Source organism: Sphaerodactylus townsendi, linkage group LG08 (assembly GCF_021028975.2).
Source record: "Sphaerodactylus townsendi isolate TG3544 linkage group LG08, MPM_Stown_v2.3, whole genome shotgun sequence".
Classification (NCBI taxonomy): domain Eukaryota; kingdom Metazoa; phylum Chordata; class Lepidosauria; order Squamata; family Sphaerodactylidae; genus Sphaerodactylus; species Sphaerodactylus townsendi.
Genome location: NC_059432.1, coordinates 65,871,811 through 65,891,487, shown reverse-complemented (window position 1 = coordinate 65,891,487; position 19,677 = coordinate 65,871,811). Strand labels below are relative to the sequence as shown.

General features: G+C 43.5%; 1 protein-coding gene across 1 annotated transcript in view; it reads left to right on the top strand.

Moving 5' to 3' along the window:
• The first annotated feature begins 8,711 nt into the window (after positions 1-8,711).
• Positions 8,712-19,677, top strand: part of LOC125437755 (dynamin binding protein) — a 61,965-nt gene continuing 50,999 nt past the window's right edge. Inside the window, exon 1 of the mRNA XM_048505686.1 lies at positions 8,712-8,796. The gene's annotated coding sequence lies outside the window, so the exon portion shown is untranslated. The remainder of the gene's footprint in view (positions 8,797-19,677) is intronic.

Below are 19,677 nucleotides of genomic sequence, written 5' to 3'. Positions count from 1 at the left end.
ATTCCTCAGATGCCTCTAGGGAACCTTGAGCTCTTCAACAGTATCAAAATTAGAAAAAGGATGCTGCCCTCTTGAGGCCACTGGAAAGCCATACAATGGGAAAAGTTCCAGATGACTTTCAGAGTAAACTTTTAAAACGGTTTTGGCCCAAATCAAAGATATTGCATAGGTTTTTGTTTCTTGTTTTGGATTTTGCATGGGACATTACAGCTGGTTACAACCTTTTCTCTGCATACTGCATACAGACACACACACACACACTGCACACAGACACACACACTGTATCCAGTAGTCAGAACTGGAAGAGCACACTATGCCACATTAACATGATCAACAATAGCATAAGGTCATTTGGGTGTCAGGCAACTAATGCCAGTTGAACAACAAGGATTTTGATCACTACCTTTTCTGCTAATACAATTATTAATACCACTATTGTGTATGAACCACTTCTATTTTGAAAATGTGCTACAGTGTTTAGAGTGCTGAATTAGGCAACTAATGCCTTGGAGACCTAGGTTTGAATCCATATTGTGGCACAAAATCTTTCTGGGTGACCTTGCACCAGCCCTCACTCTTAGCCTAACCTACCTCACAGGGTAATTCAATAAAAATGATAAAATGGAAGCCCTTTTGGGCCCTAAATATCTAGAATAAACTACCTTTTATTCTGCTATTATTCTGCTATTAAACTGCTATTATTCTGGTTTTACATTTGTAAAACTTTTGCCCTGACAACTTATTCAAAGGCCACCCAGCCATCACATCACCCTTTGTTCTCTCTACCATTCTTTTACCCAATACCCAGACTCCTGACCCTTCAGAGAATTCTGCAGCCTTAAGGCTGAGTGGTTCAGTATTTCTAGATCGTTTAATTTACTTGAGAGACTTGTACCTCACTTTTCTATCAAATGGCTACCCTCCTTGGAAAGATAGGGTGGTTTCCCCATTTTACTAATTCCCCTTTGGTTAGAATTAGAACACATTTGGAATGCACAGCACTTAAGACCACTAACACTAATGGTGCAATTGTAAGTGTGAAAAAAACACTTGTTTTCACAAATTTGCTTTCACATTCTCCAAGGTTCCCCCTCAACAACTATTCTCAGATTTCACTGAAACAGAAGCAAAATGATATTTTTTCCATCATACCAATTCCCTTTTTGTTTGGATCCTAAAGGGTTTTGTTGCTTTTGATGGAGCCTAATTCAGTACTAGACTAATTCACTCCAGAAAAAGGTCACCATTAACTCAAGTGACTGTTGATACAAAGAATTCTTGTGCCTCAATATCCAGTTTATACTTACCGGTATGTTATAAAAGTTTCAAAAAGTGACAAATAACCTGTAGAAGCATTTACAAAAGGAATCGACTGTATATAATTGTGTATCTGATTTGCTGGGTCTGTCCCTAATAAAAGAAACAACAAGGTTAGTTCCCACAGTAGGACGAATCTCTGCAACATCATTAACTTCACATTTTATTACATTTATATCACATCTTTATCCACAAAGGAACTCAGGGTAGCATCCCACACATAGGGTTCCCAGGAGATCTCTCATCCAGGCACTGACCAGATCTTAATCTGCTTCATTTCAGCAGAGAAATGACATCACACAGTTTCAGGTCATACCCTGGTCCTTCTTCCTGGCATAGCAGGGAGGAAGAGCTTGATCGCTGGCTAACAGTTCCTGTTTCTCTACTACTCTCAGGTACTGAAGGCCTGGGGATGCCTACAGGTGTGAGTTCTTAGCCTTTGGGTTGGAGCCTAGAGGTGGGTGGAACAGATGGCAGTGAGAGGGAAAAGACCTGGTTTTTACTTAGAAGCAGGGTCAGTGTGACCATTGGGGCACTAGATTTTGAGAAGCACCAAAAAGCTCCACACTGAACTCCTCCTCTCCTCCATGGTCAGCAGCCCGCCTGCAATAGATAGGAGGCTGCCTGGCCTCTGAAAACCAGCCACTTAGATGAGCCCATAGGAGTGCTGCTCCAGCATCCAATCATCTGAGAAAGGAGATGAGATGTTGGAGGTGTCACAAGTGAAGGGGGAGTTGAGTTCTGCCTCAGGGAGAGAGCAGACTCTTTCCTTCTTTCTTTCCACTGCAGCCACAGGGAAGCAATTCTAGGTAGGCTTTCAAGCCTCCTTTCCAGCACCAGACAGGTAGAGGACTGACCTGAACAGAATGAGCAAATCAGTTCTACCCCCTCCCCCCACTGCCCTCACCTTTGTACTTTTACTGACCCATGTTTTTGGCTCAGAATCTAACTCCCGTTTGATCTTTGCACCTTTCAAAGCAGTGAGTAGCAGTGGCGTAGTGGCTAAGAGCACATGCACTCTGATCTGGAAGAACCGGGTTCGATTCCCAGCTCTGCCACTTGAGTTCTGGAGGCTTATCTGGGGAATTCAGATTAGCCTGTGCACTCCCACAAACGCCAGCTAGGTGACCTTGGGCTAGTCACAGCTTTTCGGAGCTCTCTCAGCCTCACCTACCTCACAGGGTGTTTGTTGTGAGGGGGGAAGGGAAGGGAGATTGTAAGCCCCTACAGGAGAGAAAGGGGGGATATAAATCCAAACTCTTCTTCTTCTTTCTATAAGCTTCAGTCAGGCTGTTTTTTTTCTAAAGATGTCAACCTCCAGGTGGGGTTCTCAATGAAACATCCATAACTTGTAGTCAAAGATGCCACCTCCGGATAAATGTAGCATTTCAAATGTTCTTCTTCAAGTTTGACAAATAAATAACAGAAGTAAAAATTATTCCTTTCAGGATATAAAGACCTCTCTTTGGTTGTTAATGAAGAAAATCTAAATTTCTGCAGGGTCAATTTTTAAGAGCTCTTTTAAGCTTCTTCTCCTGTAAACTCTCACAATCTTCACACAGGATAATGAAGTAGGAGCTTCTGTCTACTTTTGTGTAAAGCTTATATGCTATAAATGCTATAAATAACTGCTATAAATAACTGCTGATGTTTAAGAAAAAATAGTTGTTACATTATTATCGGTAAAGATTTTCTTAAGTTGATTCTCTAAATGGAATCATACAATTATTGCCCTATTGGGTAAGGTATGTCCTGGGTGTGAATTCTTATTATGCTTAGCCTTAAGCACTCTACCCCGTTATCATTGCAATTGAAGCCTCCAGGTGGGGCCTGAAGTCCTCTTGGAATTACAGCTCATCTCCTGACAACAAGGAAGCAATTCTAGCTAGGCTTTCAAGCCTCCTTTCAAGCACCAGACAAGTGGAGGCTGGCCTGAACAGAGTAAGCAAGTCAGTTCTACGCCCGCCCCCTGGAGAAAATGGGTACTTTAGTGAGTGGACTTGATGGCATTAAACATCATTAAGGCCCCACACCTCCTCATATCCTTCCCTTCCCACACCCCACACCCATATCTCCATTCCATTCCATTCCATTTTTTTCCTTTTCTTTCTTTCATAGTATATCACTTTGCCCAGACCTGGATGGCCCAGGCTGGCTCAATCTCATCAGATCTTGAAAACTATGTAGGGTCAGCCCTGGTTAGTATTTAGATGGGAGACCACCAAGGTATACTGGTGTCCTTATGCAGAGGCATGCAATGGCAATCCACCTCTAAATGTCTCTTGCCTTGAAAACCATACGGGGTCGCTATAAGTTAGCTGCAACTTAATGGCAAAAAGAGACACTTTGGGTTCCTGTGAGAGAGAGGGAGGGAAGAAAGTAAGAAAATAAAGTTACTACCTAAGTTATACAGTGTAAGGCTGAACACACTCTAACGAAGTCGACTTTATAAAAAAGGAACGAACTTTATTGATCTGTGTCGCCCTAGCTACAGGGTGCTGGAACTGAGGGTTCTTGCCCTCAGTTCCAGTATTTATAAGGTGTGTAGTGGGTGGTCCCAGCCAGTAGACTCATAGGCAGGGAGGGGGAGTTTGCAGGGAAGGGCAAACTCAAGCCTGACATCCAGCTAGAACAGATCCCCTCTGGGTTTGTGTGCAAGTGCACATGCCCACTCTTTCTTCTCTAACAATGTGGATTTCTCTTTTTAAAAAATCCCCTGTCAATGATATCAGTTGTGTTGCAGTTGTGTGAAGAAAAGATAAATGAAGATAAGTGGTCTAGTCCAAACAGTGGATTGGCTCCAAACCTAATTGCTCAAGTGACACTTTCTCCCCTCCCACATGGGCCCAGTTCTGGTCCTAGAAGTCCCTGATCCCACTCCCAGAGAAGCATACTGGGGGAGTGGTGAGGAGGGGAATTCAGGAACACCACTCTGACTGGAGTGCTGCTCAGAATACTTTGAATACAATGCACTATACATCCATCTACCACATTTTCCCCCCACCAAGGAACTTGGTTGGTGTATGTGCCTTTTTATTCTTGGTCTTACAACAACCTGCTTGTACTAAGATTGCTGACCTATTGGCAAGTTACAGCATGCTTCTCTGGGGGTAATACTTCATCCCCCAAAAAATAATACCAGGAAACAAAGAGTGCCCTGTAATGATGAAACCATACTGGACACATGTAGTGAACTCTGTATGGGGAGTGGCTGATGAGAGGTAAAACAGTCAGCAAGCTGCTGACTGGTTCTCATTTCCATGGAGATAAACAACTGCAGAGAGAGACAGAAGAAGGATGACCAATGGACTTGGGGAAAAGATGGGTGAGAGACACAATAGAGAGGATAAGAGAAAACAGGTCAGTTCTGAAGACTAGAAACAACTTGAGGAAGAATGAAGAAGACACGGCCCAGAAAGGAAAAGAAAAGCAGCCTTATCTCAGGAGGGCAAGAAGAGCAAGGGGGAAACTCTGCGTTGGTGTTAAGACCGATGCATTATTGTCACTGAAGGAAAGAATCTATTGAGCCATTATCCTAAGCCGAGCTACACTCTGGAAGCATATTAACCCCTCAATGGACTCTGCTAAGCGCAAGGCAACTCTGTTTAGGATTACACTGCATGTGAAAGGAGATTCTGTGGGAAAGGCAGGCCACAGCAACAACCGTTAAGATTTGATCTCGGCTCTAAATTTTATACCTGTTCTTTCTGTGGGCCTCAAACTGTGACTAATAAGTTTAGGATATACTGGACACCATAGTGTAAAGTGTCTAATTGCTGGCACTTTAACTTACAGACATATGCTTTAGGCCTGTGCAGTTATTCAGTCTTTTGGGGAGGAAGTAGTTATATCAATTTTGTTTTAGAATATTAGTTGATCTTTGAGGATCCCTACATACTTTTGAAAACTAATTGCCTGTCTACTGGAGGCTAACTGGTGGTCAATGAAAATAGACCCTCCATGCCCTTATTCTTGCTAAAAGACTTTTGGTGCAAATCTGGAAAGATAAATGGCCAGTGGATTGAGGAGCTCCTAAACTTGTCAACATTTGAATGTATGTCATATATGCAACTATCTGCATGGACATATTTTCAGATATTTGGAAACTTTTTATAGATGGTTTTCGGTAAACTTACCCCCATTGTACTCTTTCTTTCTTTCTTTCTTTCTTTCTTTCTTTCTTTCTTTCTTTCTTTCTTTCTTTCTTTCTTTCTTTCTTTCTTTCTTTCTTTCTTTCTTTCTTTCTTATGAAAATTATTTTTAGAAAAGATTTTTATCTCAGTCCTCTATGTATGCGTGCAAGTGTAATGTATAGCAGTGTGACCCTAAAAGCACATTCCTGGGAGTAAGATCCACTTAATAAAAGGGGCTTACTTTTGAGCAGACCTGCTTATGATTGGCAGAGTTAGCTTGGGAAGTAGATGATTAAGCTTATTGCGAGTGATGGTTTAAACATCCTGTTTCCATAGCCTGATGTATTTAATTATCTGACGACAACAGCTCAGATCAATAATATTTATAGCACATTACTATATACTAACGGAAGAACTAGTTGGTGCCTGCTTACCTTGTTTCTGAATGTATATGAAATTGACCTCTGTTTTGAAAGAAGTCAGAAGAGTGTTGCTTTATGGGGTAATCTACACAATTAGGATTGGAATGTTCTCAGGGGAAAATTTAAAAAAATTAAAACCCAAACCAAAACTGAGAAATAAAATATTACATAAGCCTTTGCAACACATCCTGGGATATTTCCCCATTACAAAATAACAGGGGAAAGTGGACAACACAGAAAGTCAACAGAGGCAGAAGAGGAATAATGGATGTCATTGAAACTGTACATTACAATGATAATACTTTTAAATTCTGTGTTTGTAGAAGTGAGGAGAAGGTTCTGGCGGCTGTCACTTGTTGCTTCCTCTCTGTTTAGTTAGGAAATGCCTTAATTCATTTGAATGGTACAAGTAAATTGGTGCATTCCAGTGTTTCTCATATTATCCTCTTGACTTTTTCCAGGACTGTTTGGAGGCGATTTTAACAAAATGCATTTGTAGAATGATGTTGTCCATTGTGAGAAAGTGTCATTGAGATTTCCCAGGACTACTGAGAATTATTAATAACACTGTAAAACAAAAGAACCATAAGAAAAATGTAAGGAGAATTGCTGGGACCTTTGGTGAATGTGATTTACTTTCAGCGGTAGGGAATCTTCTTTTACTCAGCCTTGCCCCAACAAAATAGAATTGCCAATTAATAACTCAAACCTTTCTAGCTCTTTTATTCCCTTTCCTTTATGTGTCTTGCTGTTTCACTTTATAAGTCTGAGAGCAAGGCTGGTTCATTTATGTACAGCACTTACCACCAGGATTGTGTTTTCTAAATATGGATGGATGTGAGCCACTTCAAGACACTGCTTTTGCCTTGAAAACAGGATAACAAATGTAAGAAATGAATAAATAGCAGTTTCATATTTTTTTTTCTTACATGGTTCAAATTCTCATTTACCATCTGAAAGTTCACACGGCATCCACATACGCCAGAGTTGCCTTTCCGGTATCTGACCTAAAATGGAGAGAGGAAGAAGATCATGCGTGCCATCTTGAGCTCCTTGGAGAAAGGGTGGAGTTTTGGGTTCGCTCTTTTAAGCAACAGGATAAATAAATCTGGCTACCAATATATGCCTCATGCCAATGCGGAGCAGGGGATATAGTCCGCTAAGGATAAAGTAGCATGACCAAAGCCCTATCGTGCTTTGAAGTTTTATCCACCTAGTAGATGCAGCTCTCTGAGTCTGTCTGTTTTTGATTATGTACATTCTATTGCTTTTTTTGGTCAGGACATTTCTGGAAGCCAAAGCAGCATAGAGATGCCTTAATGAGTAAATAATGCTAGGAGCCAGAGCCTGCTTCATGAAATGCATTACAACTATTTGAGTTGCATCACAGTAACAGAGGTACCCCATTCCAGGAAATCTTGCATTCTGCAGCATCTTAATGTGTCTCATTTCCTTAATGGCATTCACTTCCTCTTTCACCTGAGGTTGTCATCTATTTTGCCTGTCTTTCCTGCACATCACCCATACCTCTAAATATAGAAGAGGTGTGAGAGTGCCCCAGAATTTGGAGGCAGATTGTAATATTGTGGCTTCTCTGATCGGATACTGCTATTCTACAAGTTTATGAAAATTCTCCATAAATGGCAACTACAGTTCCTTGTCACATGACAATCCTGTTCTGAGCAGCTGTGTGGGGAGCCCGGGAAAGGGAGGAGGGGGGAGCATTCTCTTCTTTCGGGCTGCAATAATTGCAGAGATTATTGCAGGAGATCTGCTCGGCAATAGCAGTATGTTAACCCAGGCTTGAATAGCACTTGCAGTTACACTCTTTTTTCAAGAATTGGCAACTGGCACAAATTGTAGCTTTTAGGAATGTAACAGAGCGATATATAATGTTGGCTTTTAAAACTGGCAGCCACAGTCACCCGGGGATAGCCTCCAAAGCCCATGAGATTTTTCCACTAGTCCCCCTACCCCTTACTTTCACCAGGATTTTCACACTATCTTTTCATCTCAATGCTTAATTCCAGTTCCTGGAAACAGAACTGGGGATCTTAAACCGTCCCAACTGCTCTGAAGATGCCAGCCACAGATGCAGGCGAAACGTCAGGAGAGAATGCTGCTAGAACACGGCCATACAGCCCGGAAACCACACAGCACCCCGTCCCAACTAATTCGAAATGTCTGTCTGTGCAGAACAGCAGCCCTCTGTCATAAACTACTTTTGAAAATGAAACCAGCCGTTTCAGAAAGCAGTTTGGGATATGGTATGAAAACTTCGCTGTTCACATTTTAAAAATGTTAAAAATCCCACTGGGTGCGCTCTGCGCTGCCCGAACTTTTTGGAGTGAGGCACAGCAAGCAAGAACGTCTTCATGTACTTCTGACGTATTCGTTGCCACACGCGTGGCGTTCGTGTTTGTAGAAGAACGTGCTGTTTCATGTAGCAGCGCTTGGGGTTCCCATTGCAAGCCTGAGCGAGCGGGACAGCCAGACGTTTTCCTCCCGATTCGTTTTGAAGCAGATGTTTGCTTCGGCATATGAAAACCCGGCGTTAAAAGGAGCGTTCTAAACTGCTTTCTGCAAACTACTGAACTATTTTCTTCCGGAGTTTCGTTGAGCCAGAATTTAATGAGCAAAATCAAGACATTCAGTGGGAGAAGAGAGTGCCTCTGAGCACACGCAAACTGCCTTCCCCTCACCACCGACGAATCCCCTCTGCAAGCAGCGAGAAGGGTCTCCAGGGGAGGAAGGGACTGTGCTCCAGCTCCAACTGCTCCCTCTTGCGCAAAGGGGGCGCTCGGAGTACAGCGGGTTGGGGAGGGCGGCGACTTGGGCCGGGGCGGGGCTGAACTCCGGGCCGCGGCGGCTCCTGGGGGCCGAGGCGAGCGGGACCCGCCAGGCTTGGAGGGATCGCGCAACAGGTATGGAGGACCGGATCTGGCCGCTGCTTCCTCGGACCCCCCCACTAGCTTCCCTCCGTATTTCCCCCCGGCTGGGCTGGGGCTGGAACTGGAGACTCCTCCGCCGGGGCCGCGGCTGTCTTCAGCCCATCATGGCTCCGGCCGGTGAGAGGGACCGCCGGGGCTTCAGCCGCCCAAGTTCCGTGCCCGACAGGCGACCCCGCTGCGTCCTCCCGAGTGCGCCGCCAACCAGGCTCCCCTCTCGGCCCAGCTGCCCATTGCATTCTGCCCCAGCGCGCGCAGCCGCCCCCTGCATCAGCCCTTCCTCCCCGGGCAGGTTCCAATGTCTTGGCTGGTGATCGGGCTTGCCCGTCTGATCCCATCCAGTCTCTCCCGGGTTTGGCTCCCCTCCCTCGGACGCTTTCTGTGCGGTGGTCCCGTGGGCTGGAGAGTCAGCTGCCGGACGCTTAGATCAGATGGTAGCCTGGATCTCTGGGCAATCAGCCGACGTGCGGATGCGGGCTCGGGCGGAGAGAGGCTCCTCATGCCCGGTGTGTCGGGAGAGGGGGAGGGACTCATCCTGTGCACATGCTTCCCCCCCTCCCCCGCCACCCAGTTACCTGTCTGTAGCTGACACTCATCCTGTCTTCTAGGCCAATACCAGCTTAGCAATCGGCGTTTAGGGGATGACCTTTTGAAAGGGGCATCTGCATACGCTCTTATTATATGTGGAAAAGCCATATCAGAATTAATTGTCTGCAGATCTTTTGTGCAGGGGATCTTGAGAGCAGAATCCAAGATTCTCTTTGAATTCCTGTTAATGGATCACATGGGATCACGGTGAAACGTTAGACTCGAAAACGACTTTCTTGTTGACTGAAGATTATGCTACCTTTTCCCCTCTGTAACTGATAGCCTGCTCTGCAACAAGCAGGCTATCGTGTGACTGCTTGAGATAATTGCTTTGTGTAAATAATGTGGTTAAAGTAATACTGTGGATGGATGGGTCTTTTAAAAACTTTTTTTTTTTTAAAAAAAGTGGCAGTTATGTTTGGGCTTTGAAACTCCAGCTGTTACAGCAAAGAATAGAGGAGATTCTGCAATGATAGGACAGTTGTCATTTCCTAAACTCTTCCTTGATTTTAGCTGGCTATTTTGTAAACCTGTTTTAATTTTTTATATTTTGCCACTTTGGGGAGAGGTGAGCTTAAAATTTCAATTAATAAAGGCACCCTGTCTGAAAGTGCCCTGTGCCTCCATTTGGATACTCACTTTTCAGAACCTACCAGGCATGGGAGAGTGCTTGAAGGCCTGTAGAGCCATGTGCTTGCCACCCCTTACCACGTGATACTGTCTTTGCTTCATCATGTGATGTTCTGCTTCTTGGTTTCTGCTGCTTTTTGCTGAGGGCTCATTGCCGGAGCACCTGAAGACTCTTCCTGCTTTTAGGCTGTAGGCAATACGGAATGGTAGAAATCCTGGTCCCACCTTCCCATTCTGTGTTTGCAATAGTGGCAGACGAATGTTAGTATTTGTTCTAGTAGGCCCTGGATGATGTTGAATCTGGAGTGTTTGGTGGTATCATTGTGGCATGATGGACTTGCAGCTGTATGCCTTTTTTATACTGTTTTTAATATAAACTTCTGCTGTGGTGACCCATGATCAGCCTCAGCTTGCTACAACATGTTCTTGTGGCAGATACATGTTAAAATAATCCATGTAGCCATCTTGTAAATTATTGAGTTCTTCAGTTGATTGTATTTGTATTGCTTCATCCAGAGAGCTCAGGGAGAGTTCTTGGCCCCTCCATTTTTATCATCAGAACAACTCTATGAGGTAGCTTAAGCTAAGAGGGAGTGACTGGCCCAAGTGGCTGAGTGGAGTTTAGAACCTGTGGTCTCCCTAGTTCTTGTGACTCTAGCCATTGTTCCGCAGTGACTCTCTGTCACCAGGAAAGTGCATAACAAATTATTTCACTGTATTGTGATGTAGGATCTGATATTATTATTATCAATGAAAATGTTGTTTTTGTCATTCTTTTTCTAAAATTCAGGACTGGTAATAAGGTTCTTGTGTGGGAAATTGCTCTTATTTCCTTCTTTGTGGATGGGACGACAAAGTTTGATCACTGTTGCTTTGGCCCTTTCCGCATAGCAAATGTATAGAAGGTTGCAATCGGGATAAAGTACGGTAACTCTCTTTCCTGTTTTTCCATTCGCATGCATCTGTGTAGGCAGTGATTGGAGCCCACTGAAACAATGCAGGTTGTTGTTGCGCCTTCGCACGGAGGCACATCTATTTTTTTAAATTTACTTCCCACCGATGCGTAGCTTCACAGGAATGCACAAATGAACCCCCACAGCCATGCTGACATCTCATGATACCGTGATACAACCATTTGCACCTGTGTGACTACGCAGATGTAAACCGGCAAATTTTAAAAAAGGAAAGCACAGCCAAATAAAGTGCCTCCTGCCGGACCGTTCGCCCACAAGTGACTGCTACATGAGATTTTTCAAAAGACTTGTGGATAGCGCGATTCTCAAAAAAACCACGTTTTGGGGAAAATAACATGTGGCAGACTCGCTTTAGGGGTGGGGTCCATGCGAAGTTCCCCCAAAACAGTTTTTTAACAGTCCTTAACCCATCCTTCAACCAAAATTAATCCAGCTGGCCTCTGCCAGGGCTTTTACAGCCCTGGCCCCCTCTGGTGGAACAGGCTCCCTAGGGAGATCAGGGGACTTGCAGAGTTTCTGCAGGGTCTGTAAAATGGACCTGTTCCTCCAGGCATTTGGCCAGCCAGATTGATTGCTGATCTGATTACATCTAGCTCTGATTACATCTGGCCTCCGGTGGGCTCAGTTGGGGGGAGGGAGGGGGTTAAGTTTTTATCGCCATCTGCTTAAAGTTTCTATTAGTTATTAATAGTTCTGTGTGTTTTAAATTGTTAAATTGTAATTTATGCTATTTTATTCTGTTGTTCACCACCCTGAGCGGCCTATAAATTTAATAAATAAATAAGTAAATGTTTATTGACCTGTGTGGAAGGGGCCTGTGACCAATGCAAATTTCTGTCTCCCAGGTCTTAATCTAATACTCAGAGTTGCAAAACAGCCAGTTCTACTGAATGTCTGGCTCATTCCGCACATGCAGATTAATGCACTTTCAAACTGCTTTCAGTGCTCTTTGAAGCTGTGCGGAATAGCAAAATCCACTTGCAAACAGTTGTGAAAGTGGTTTGAACACGCATTATTTTGCGTGTGCGGAAGGGCCCTCTGACATGTTTTACCAACTTAAAGTTAGTCACCAAAATTTCATAACTGTATCTTGGAGTTACTCTGACAAGGTTTGGGCTACATATGCAGCTGCTCTGAGAACTGCCTTACACATTACTAAATTCTTGCATGTAAAGCATGTGGTTCCCATGTATAGAGTGCAATGTATTATGAGTCTGCTCATGTATAAATATCTGTGTGTACCACAATATAGACATGTGTATAGTCATAACATTTTACTTTAAGATCAATATATGTGGATATTATGTGACTTTCATGCAGGACTTTAGCAGCCCAAGAATGACCCCTGAGACATTTAAGGCTTACATTCAGCAAAATTATGTGGGGTATGTGATAGCTGCCATGGACAGGCCATGGCTCATTCTGTAGCCTGGCAGGGCAATCCTAAGCACAGTTACATTGTTCCAAGCCTTCAGTGGACTTAGAGTGTAATTCTGGCCGATTCCTCACAGCAAATGTGCAGCGGGTTACAGTCATTATAAAATAACCAGTTTTCCCTTTTCCTGTTCACATGCGTGTCGGGCAGGCAGTGATTGGAGCCCACAGAAACAATCTGGGTTGCTTTTGTGTCTTCTCACGGAGATAACTCTCTCTCTTTACTTTCCACCAACACATGTATAGCTATGCAGGCATGCAGAAATGAACTCCCACAGTCAAAATGATCATCCAACGATTCCACTGGTTGCACCTGTGTAGCTATGCAGATGCACCCTGCAAAAAACAAAACAAAACAGGGCCTATTTGCAACAGCAGGCCTATGGCAGGCAGATTCTTCTTGACTGTGGACAGCGCGGTGGATGAGAGGGAAATTAAGCACCATCTGCCTGGCCATTCGTGCGGGAGCGGCTACAACCCAGAATTTTCCAAAAGGATTGTTAGTTTAGTGATTTTTGAAAATCCTTGGTTTCGGGAAATAAAACAAGGCAGGGGGTGGGACCCCCCTACCCAAGGGTTACATAGCATCCTAGACCCGTGACTTTTGGCCTGTGCGGAATTGACCTCTGTCTAGGACCCTTTCCGCACAGCGGAAAGGGCGCCTCTCCACCGGCAGAAATTATGCCTGTGGAGGGGAGGGGGCTGTTTGCACAGGAGCGTGCAAGCAGCCCCTGCAGAGGCCGGCACAGAAGAGCCCCCCCCCCCCACTCACCTCATCCTCCAGCGTCAGTGTGGAGGGCTGCAGGGACCAGCCCATGCTGCCCTCCAACCTCCAGGGGTTGGAGGGCAGCTGGGCAGGTCTCAGTTAGGAACGAGGACGAGGTGAGTGGGGGTGGGGGACGGGAAAGCGGTGTCTTGGCGCGGTGCTGTTCCAAAAACCTCCCTTGAGAAGGGAGGTGGAAAGCGAGGCCTTCGCACCACTGGGGGCCGCACAGGACGGCGCTGCTGCGTTGTAGCAGTGGCGCCTGTGTGAACAGCATTTCAGGGACCGGTGTTTTTCCGTCCTTGGGCCGCTGGTTTTGTCCCCGTGCAGAAAGGGCCTAGGATTGTGCAGAAATTACGTTACTGAGCAGGACTGCTCGTAGGATAATAAGGTGCTGGAAGCGTGAGCTTTTCATTTTCCAAATGTGGTATGAGAAATATGGGCAACTGATGTGAAAAAACACTGTTTAGTTTTGCAAACTATCATTTGCTGAATGTGTTCCTGAAAATGAGTTTCTTTTCAAAGCTCTGGAAAGCTTGTAACACAGATTATTTCAGTTGTACCCACTTTAAGGCACCTTTTTGTGTTTCTGCATCATCTCTAGCTGGTGTTGGCCTCAGTTGGCTCAGACTGTTTTTAAAAAGCTTGAGGCATTTTTGCCATATGGACCCGCTGTCAGGAGCAGCTGTTGAGGTTACAGGGATGAGTATCTCCACTACTGAGAACAGCACTGTAACCCCCTCCTGTGTCTCAGAAAGATTATTTTTACTTGTATTCATCAAATAAACATTAACCTATCTGTAACAAAAAAAAGTCACATTGTGATAATTCAGTGGTCTTCAACCTTTCCAAACCCAGGACCCACATTTAAGCACTCGGTGACAATGTAGGATCAACTTGGCTAGGGTCTCCAACATGTCACCCAGTGATACTTTTTCTGACAAGTGTTTTCAGGAAGTGAGTGGGGCCAGGTAGAGCTTTTGCCCATCAAGGCTTCTGATTGGCTACTAGATATCTGATTGGCTGTGCTGATTTTTTAAAATGTTAGTTTGGCACCTACACTGTGTTACTGAAGTGGATGGTTCCGCCTCTTGTGGCAGCCATTTTGTTGCTGTGCCCTATACCATGTCAAAGTTCCAAATGTGCCTACAGGTTCAAAAAGGTTGGGGATCCCTGGATTACACTGTAAACATGCAACATCATAATCACATGGCAGGATGGCAGGAGCTAGCACTTTGACATCCCTACTGCCAGGCCCCAAAGAGTGGGCAGCAGAGCAGGAGAAGCAGGGTTAGGAAAGACAAGACAAGGCTGAAAGCCATGTAGGAATCCCCTTCACTGCTCAGTAAACTTATTGCTGCTGCTTCTGTCAGCATCTCGGCAAAGAGAGATAGGAGGTGTGGTGCCCGTGCTCCCTATACAAGGACACCAGCAGCACATAAATATGGGATCTGACCGATAGGTTGAAGACCACTGAATAATCTCCTAGGTCTTTTTACACTGTTCTTTTAGTGCATTTTATTTCTAAGGAAATGTTTAAATTACATTTATACCTGAAAATCCTCAAAAAAGTAGTTTTGTGACCTGTGGCATATCTGGAGTCAATTGACTCCAGGCACCACCCATTAGATCATGTGGGGGATGCCTGGTGGGCCGCAGCAGCCTATGACCTATCTCAGTTATTATCCATATTTATATGAAGTTGTGTGTGTAAAGTGTCATCAAGTTGCAATATGCTTATAGTGACCCCATCCACAGGGCAAGAAATGAGCAGAGGTGGCTTGCCGTTGTCTTTCTGTCTTCCTTGATGATCTCCTGTCCAATTACTGACTATGACCAACTTTACTTAGCTAGATCTGTTGAGATTGGGAAAGCCTTGGCCATCCAGGTTCAGCTATAAGTCTTCACTTTATCTCTTTTTCTTGTGTGGTATTTACCTCACTTTATCTCTTTTCTTGTGTGGTATTTACCTCAGCCCACTCCATCTTCCTCCTCCTTCAAAAGAGGCGTTTCCTGTTAAAAATTGTAAGGTGATTTTGTTTAATTTTTGCATATATTCCCCCATTTGCTATAGATACGTTGCTGTTTGGCTTTGTTTCTGTTTTATATCTGGTTTTGAGCAACCACAATCTTCCTCAGATATATCTCAATGTACTGCTTATAGAATCATAGAGTTGGAAGATGTTCTTTTCCCTTTTGTCCCTTCTCTCTTGCCTTCATTATTGCTGTGTGCATGTCTGTGCCTATTTAGCATTATTTTATTTAAAATAAATAACATGAATGTTATGTATGATTCTGAGAGAGAAACATTTGCTTCATCAATAAATAAGTTCCCAACCAAACCAAAATGTAAAAATCTATGGCAAACTTTGCTCTGGAGCTACCCTATATAGTTTGAACTGTTTATATTATATATTATATGTTTTAATTTGCCAGCATGTTGTAGTAGTTAGAGTTTCACATTAGGATGTGGGAGACTGAAGCTCCTTCCGCACATGCAGAATAATGCACTTCCAATCCACTTTCACAATTGTTTGCAAGTGGATTTTGCTCTTCCGCACAGCTGCAAAGTGCATTGAAAGTGGATTGAAAGTGCATTATTCTTCATGTGCGGAAGGGGCCCAAGTTTCCAATTGCAGCTCTGCCATGGAAGCTTGCTGGGTGGCCTTGAGCTAATCAATCTAACCTACTTTGCAGGGTAGTTGTTGTGACAATAGAATGGAGGAAAGGAGAACAGTGTCGTATGTTAATTTGTGTCTCTGTTAGGGGAAGAAAGTGGAGTATAAAGTAAGTATATTTGCCAAGTAATCTACTTCTTTATCATTGTTGTTTGTTCCATCACTGGCATTTTTGTAGTACTGAAGAAATATTTTGTCTTTAACTGTAATTGACAGGTTCAGGGCTGCACAACGCACTTCATTGGTGAACAGTGATTTAAAATTATCATGTCTGAACACAACCCTGCATTCACAGAGCTACATTGCATCATATTAGGTTATACTCCTACCCATCAGTGTGCTTTTAGTTTTGTCCAGTGTTCCATAAAGCTCTTCTCTTGTGTATACAAACTATTCTGTATGCTAAACCTGTGGTGTTTTGTTTGTATCTTTGTATCTCTACTGCAAAAGTATTTTTAACATTTAGTATTTATTTATTTATTTATTAGAAAAGTACAGTTTAGAATTTGAGTATTGGAATCACTGGTTTTACTCCCAGTATCTCCAGATAAAGAGTGTCTAGAAAGATTAGGAAAGGACTCAACCCAATACTTTTGAGATTTACCTCCACTCACCATTGACAGAACCAATCTAGTTTGCTTACTGATTTGACCCACATCACAACCCTTGCTTGGATGCAATTTATGTTAAAAATGACTTGCTTCGTAGTATATGGGTTTAGGATTGATACATTCCTCTAATCTTTCTTCCCCTTCTGTTGCCTATTTTTGCTTCTTGTTTTAGGTTTTCAAGGTATAAATAGATTTGGCAACATGAAATTGCGTTTGTATGTTGCTTGAAGGATTTTCACAAACAGCCCCCATCCACCTATTGTGAGTTTGCAACCTGACCCTCTCCCACTTTCTCCCCGGTAGGAACTTTCAATAGGGGATGACCATAGTGATGCCTTTTTGTCAAATGCTGCTAGTGAATTAGCACTTAAGGCCTTGGTGTGTTTTTTTTCCTGCAAAATTGAAGTACAAAACTGAAGAAAAAACTTGGAACTCTGCAGAGCACTAAGTTCTTGTAATCCAGAAATTGTGGGCAAGTTTGTGCTTCTGGGTCAGATGCTGGGTCAGTGGCTCCTTTGGTATGGAGTTTTGTTCATGCCTGTGAGACGAGACTGCATTAGAGCTATGTAACGGGAATATCATATGTGAATGGTTTGATTGGTAGCGTGCCAGGTTGCTCCTTCCTCTTGCTTTAGTCAGTTATTTCTTGTGGTTTTACTTGTTGGTATCACCAAGAAATCCCTAGGAGGTCTGTGACCTGCCTTGTAAAAGGAGGGTGCTTGCAGATGTTTTGGGAATATATCAACTGCCTGGCTTGATGAAAATGGAAAAAGGCTGTCTTGGCAATATGTGTGACCTGGGCCTTCATAGACAGGCAAGACTCCAGGATAACACCCAGGCTTTTTACAGTAAAGGCAGGAATTAAAGTCTCGCCATCTAGAGAGAGGGTTACTTAGCCTGACTGCAACCCACTCTACCTGTGCTGTGCAGAAGGGACCGAAGTCCTGTTGTAATGAGCAAATTACTCAGCCATTGAGGAGGAAGAGATAATTGATTACGCCTGTGAAAAAATTCTGGTTCATGATGTTGTCACGTGAATGATGGAAGATCTCTGGCTGACCTGAAAATTAATACCAACTGTATTGTAAGGTGTATATCCTGTGGGAGACATTCTTGCATGAGTAGCTGTAAATGAGCATCCCTCCCCCCCCCCCTTCACCAATTCATGTCTTTGGTTTTGGAGCCTAGAGTCATTACTATTTATGTAGGGGGAAATAGACTGCTATTTCCCAGGATGGGGAAAATCTCTCTCTCTCCTTTCATAAGATCCAGTTGCTGCTTAGACTTCCTGCTGTGGTGTAGGCGTATCCCCTTGCTCTTGCTAGGGCCTGAGTTTCTGTGGGTGCCCTATCTAGGTCAGGGTGATAGGTTCCGCCATATGGTGAATGCAGACATTATTCCTTCTGCTCAGCCCCTGATTTTGTGATTTGTTAGCAGATGGTATAAAATGGCTTTAAAAGATGATTAGACAAATTCAGGGAAGTTTAAACGAACAGAATAGAAAGACCAGTCGGCTGAGCCCAGGGGGTGAGAGAAATGCTGCTTTATGAAGAGGAGTTTCTAAACATCTGTTTGTTGGATGTGAGAATGAAAACCAAGGTCAAAAGATTCTCTGTTGATATTACTGGATATTATGTGTGCTGTTATACACTTCCTCAGATGTTAAGCTGTGCTCGGCATGATGGTACCATGATCAGGCCTATTGACCTTGTGGATAAATTAGAATAGGAGCTGCTGGAAGCTGACCTTGGCTATTGTTGCAATGGCTCATAGATCTCTCTCCCTTTGATATGGTTTTCCACATGGGAATGGCCTTGTATGGTTTCCCTGTTGCTGTTTCCAATGTAGCGCAGTAGTAGCAGAACGTTCTTCCTGGTAGGTTGCCTTGCATTTTCCATACCCCCTTCCCCACAGCAGCCATTCCTCCCCCCATTCCCCCCGAGCCTTACTCAGATTGTTTTCTTTTCACCAGCAATTGATGTATTTTAGTGTTACAGCATTCAGTTTTATAGGTTCTGTGAATTTCCAGTTTCATTTTTTAAGTCTCTAGCCCCTTTTGTTATAGAGATATGCCTTTCCATTTATAGCTATGCAGTGAAATGAGCTAAAGACTTTTTTAAAAAGAGAGATAAAAGTTAGGGATTCAGAGACCCTCAAAAACAGAGCATTTTAAAGCTATAATGATGTGTCAATTTCTAATTTAAAATCCCCAACAAAACAACAAAATATGTAGGTTTTCTATTTGACTTTTGTATGCCCCCCCTCCCCCAAAATGGCAAAAGATAGCTTAAGGTGCAGCAATTTGCAGTTCTTTCTGTGGTGGATTCCACACAGGGAGAATATCATGGGTGTAGGATGCAAAACAAACTGTTTTTTTTGGGGGGGGGGGGGCAGACTTCACACAGGTCCCCAAAGCAAGTCTGACCTGTTTTATTTCCCTTAACCGAAGATTTTTGAAAATCGCTAAGCCAGCAATTATTTTGCAAAATCCTGGGTTTGAACTGCTCCTGTGCAAAAGGCCAGACAGGAAGCACTTTATTTCCCTTCCTTCTACCATGCAGTCCACAGTCAGGGAGAATCTGCCTGCCATTGCCCTGCAGTTGCAGGGAGGCCGCTTGTTCTTTCTATTTTATTTTGCGTGTTGCGCATGCACAGCTACACAAATGCAGCTGATCATCTTGTGGGATGATGGGCATGGCTGTGGGAATTCATTTCCATATGCATGTGTAACTATGCATGTGTTGCAGGAATTTTTTAAAAAGTGTCTTCATGCAAAGGCACAAAAGCAACCCGGCTTGTTTTCATGGGCTCCAATCACTGCCTGCACAGCTGCATGTGAATGGGAAAAAGGAAAACAGATTGCTTTATTGCCTCAACCCGTTATACATTTGCTGTGCGGAACTGACCTGTAGTACAAGTGTATTTGTAATGCTGTTTGTAGAAAATGAAGGCGGGCATACTTTTTAAAGGGTAGTTCAGTTTTATGTGCTAAGTTATAAATTATGCATTTTATGTTATTAAAGCAGAAAACTCGTTTGGTTTGATCAAAATGTATGTATTGCATATAATTGCATTTCCTCCAAAAAAAATTCCCCCCATCCCCGCCAATCATTTTTCTATGGTTTCAAAATTTTTGGAAATGTTACATTCTCTGTTAATACTTTGTCATTAAATAATGC